This window comes from Microtus oregoni, unplaced genomic scaffold (genome assembly GCF_018167655.1).
Source record: "Microtus oregoni isolate MIOR12 unplaced genomic scaffold, Mior012 000055F_ref0000237, whole genome shotgun sequence".
NCBI classification, from domain to species: domain Eukaryota; kingdom Metazoa; phylum Chordata; class Mammalia; order Rodentia; family Cricetidae; genus Microtus; species Microtus oregoni.
Genome location: NW_024543831.1, coordinates 12,785,741 through 12,789,992, shown reverse-complemented (window position 1 = coordinate 12,789,992; position 4,252 = coordinate 12,785,741). Strand labels below are relative to the sequence as shown.

General features: G+C 42.5%; 1 pseudogene; it reads right to left on the bottom strand.

The window, feature by feature from the left end:
* Nucleotides 1-375: 375 nt before the first annotated feature.
* Nucleotides 376-1,211, bottom strand: LOC121438233 (annotated as a pseudogene).
* Nucleotides 1,212-4,252: the final 3,041 nt, after the last annotated feature.

Genomic DNA, 4,252 nt, shown 5'->3' with positions numbered 1-4,252 from the left:
AGAAACCAAAAGTTCATTTTTGTTCTGTTTTGCAGTGCTGGGAATGGAAGCCAGACTATGCTAAGCAAGCGCTCAAGCACTGAAGTACAATTTCTAGGTACAGCAGGCTACACAATACAGGCTCCTTACTCATAGTTCTGGTGGTTATAAACATGATACTGTCATATGCTCCATCTCCAAGACTAGTCCTTCCTTTCTTCTCCATCTCCAAGACCAGGAAGGCTTTCAATCAGCTTCAGCTAATGGAGAAAACAGTGCGAGAAGGGCTTCCCGCAAAACCACAATGAGTGGGGTTTATCTCCATCCATCTCATCCACTGCATCATCCGTGGCCAACAGTCTGCCTGAGCCTAGAGACGCGGGGGCTCCTTGCGTTTCATCTGGAAACATGGGATTGCACCAGTGAATAGGCCTCGCTCAGTGCCCGTCTATCCTTTTTCTCCTTCTGCAACACCCGCTCTTCCCACAGCGCCTGGCCCACCTGGGCATCGGTGAGCAGGACGGGCTTGAACTTCTCCTCGAACAGCCTCTCGTTGGCCTCAGAGTGCAGCTGGTGGGGCCCGACGACACAGAGGTGTGCAGCCAGGTGGAGACACTTGTCTCGTTCATGTCGCAATCATGCGTGTGGTTCTCCAGGATCCACCAACGGCCCACGAAGCCCACGTCGAGGACCTGGCTGGGGAAGTCGATCCAGCATGGCTGCAGGTAGCGGCAGCGGGCCTGACAGAGGCCGGCCTGGGCATCGAAGGGCGCCTCGTACACCAGCGAGCAGAGCCCCAGAGCCCGCGGCCCCTCAGCCACAGCGTCGAGCAAGGCCTCGAAGGCCGCCTCGCTGGGCGCCAGGGCACAGCAGGCCGCGCCGCTGCCCAGCCGCCCCCATGTCCGGGACCGCGGGTCGGGCACTGCCGCGGCCGCGACATCTACACACGGCGTCATCTCGAAGCAACGCGCAGGCCCAAGTGCTCAGTCGCGCCCACACCCACAGTTTGCTGCCACCATCACGGAAGAACCACTCGCCTCTCTTCCTGCTTCACTGCGCCCACTGGACCAGAATCTCCTCAGAGTGGCTGTCGCCGTCCTTTTCCTGCTGTCCGTTGGCCCAGGCGTTTCTTTTTGATAATTTTCGCCAGGCAGTAGATGAGATCTATGTGACCTGTGAATCGGATCAGAGTGTGGTGGAATGTAAGGTAAGGCGTGCTTTGCATCCTTCATCTAAAGTCAGATGCTTCAAAGTTTTCCTACTTCTGATTGCTAACCTCACTTTTTTGAGTTTTAATTGTATAATTTTTACTTTATTACCTGTAATGAGAATTATTCTTTTGGCCTTTAACTAAGATTGACTGACACATGCTTGAGGCTTTCTTGTTTTTTATGTTTAAAAATTTTTAATGTTTTATGTTATGTAATATATGTCCTCTCATATTCTTTGAAATATTTAGTGGAAAACTGTCTTAACTCACAGTCCTAGGGAAGATAGTATGCATGTACATACACACACACACACACACACACACACACATACACACGAACACTCTAGAAAACACACAGACACATCAACAGGATTTCAAAAGTCGTATCTGCATTTTCTTTGGTTACTGTTGGTGGTGATGGAGAGATTTTATTTCTTTTTATTTGTGTGTGGTTCAATGTTTGATTCCAACTAAATGCTTTAGTTAGAAATTGCTCCCTTTTTGCCGAAATAATTGACATGCTTCTAATTCATTCTGCTTACAGAAGAGACTGATTGCTAGCCATCAACAATCCTGGGTGACATTGGGATGTCACTATAAGGTGTTTTCTGATTTTAGGGAACCTTGTGATTGTAAGACTTTAAACAGTTATGTAGCATAGTCTGTTCAGGAAACTCACCAGCCAGCCTGCTGGCCTTTTATTTAGTAAATGCAAGCTTTATACTATGTTAATTTTATTTAGTAAAATATTAAGAAAAATCAATGGTACATTTGCATAGAATTATTAAAAAAATAACTAAATTTATATTTTTCAAGTAACTGTGGTTTTAATGGTAACCATGATTTATTATTTAGCCTTTGTGATACATGAAAAGTCAAAGAAAAGTTACAAGTTGAGACAGCATTGTGCTTCCTTTTTGATTGGCAATAGCTAAGATAAGTTTTGTCCTAGCTTGAAAATATGGTTCATCAGAAGTACGATTATTCCACTAATTCCACTATTGCTCATCATTGTAGTATGGTGGTTACAATTAGTATTGTTATCATTGTGTAAAACTTATTGTTGTTTAAGAAAAACACTCTATTTTAAAAGCTAATTTTTGTGTGCATATGTACCATGCATGATAAATGTGTGGTAGACAAGACAACTTGTGGGAGCTGATTCTCTCCTTTTACTGTATGAGTCTGGGGATCAATATCTTAAGAGAGATAGCAAGTGCCTTAAGTTGCTCACTCATCCTGTTGACCCAAGAAAAAAATATTTTAAATTAAAATCATATCATTTGAGTGTACCCAGTCAACATATTGTGGTAGAACACATTACGATATTTGGTTTGGGGTTCAGTTTCTTCTATCAAGTGAATGCATGAGTCTAAAAGTGAGCAGAGGAGCCTGCATAATTTCCAGGTCATCCCCAGAACTCTGATTTTTGTCATTCAAAGTAGCAAATGTCTGACTGAAGGAATCAGATTTGTTGTGAAATGCCTTCTGTAGAGGAGGGAAATTGAGCAGTTGCAGCCACAGCTCTTGAGATTAGTGAAGCATCGTCATCTCCCTCTAGCTTTGCTGTGTTTGAGGAACACTCTTTTATTTCTGGTTCTGACACTTTCTTTATCCAGAGTGCGAGTTTAATAGCTACAAAGATTTACTATGTAACTTGTGGATTAAGAGTGAAAAGGGGCTTGAGAAAATTGAAGTGATGGTTGTACTATGACAAGATGCTAATAAAATCTGGTGACTTAAAGCTATGCTCACTTTGTCTTGTACCCTTCTTCCTACTGGGACTTCCTACTTCTTAACGTAAATAGATACAATTTGGTCATTACTTTAAGTATATACCTTGTTATAATTTTTATTCTCTTTTTGTTTTTTCTCTTTTATCATTATCAAGGCTCTGTGATTTAATTTTCCATTTCATTACTGTATTTGTAAGATACAAAACTCAGACATTTCCCTGGTGTTTTACTTTTTAATTATTTTTGTGTTTATGGATGTTTTGCCTACATGTATATGGGTGCCTGGTGCCTGCAGAGCCCAGAAAAGGGCATCTGATCCCCAGGGACTGGTGATTGAGACACTTGTAAGCTGCCATGTGGGTGCTGGGAATTGAATCCCTGTTCTCTGGACAAACAGCCAGTGCTTCTAACTAGCTAGAAGCATCCTCTTATTTTTCAGGTGATTTAACCTGTGTTTTGTTAAAGCACCAAATGTTCCATTGGTGAGTTTTGTTCCTTGACTGAGTAATCACAGCTCAGTTTGGTGTCCATATTTAATAGCAGTTGATAACACCTGTATTATGTAATCTCATGAGAGGTGCAGTATAGTAGTCAAAGGTATTTTTATTTTACTCAGGATTGTTGACCTGATTTATTTTTCCTGTTGGAAGGTATACTTACTCTAGTTTCAGCCATGTTACTACATGATTTTCTAGGCACTGACATTCCTGGAATACCACACTCCAACCATACCCCTCCATTTCTCTTGCTTCCTTACAACGAGGGCTAAAAGATGGGCTGAAGAGATGTTGTCTTTTGGCATTTGTGCAGTTAGTATAGTGGTGGCCAGCCCCCTTCTTTGTTCACAGTAAAGTCTGAGGAGTAAACTAAGAGAATTTTGTTAGGTATTTGAGGATTTAAACACACAGAGAGGGGGAGGATAGAATCTTCTCTGGATGGATATTTGCCTTGACTATGATGTGTCTAGAATGTATTAATGAGCTTTAAGGGAAAGAATGCTGAGAACATATTTTCTTCCTTTCCATGTTTCCCATTTGAATCTGGAGTGTGGGGAACTTGGCATAAATTTGTGATAGCCTGAGGGTTGCCTTGAGAGAGTGGTGTTACTTGTGTCTTAGAGAATTTATGGTGTAACCAACTTACTGTAGCAGCCCATTCCCACTTGAGGGATGCTTAGGCAGTATGCTTCTGACCATTTGGCTAAGTGAATGCGTAAAGAATTCTGACAGATTTGAGCAGAGGGATCCAGTGTGAACTTGCACACTGCCCGGAGATCACATATGGTACCTGTGCAGTAACCATGATCTGTGTAGTGATGAGGTTGAGG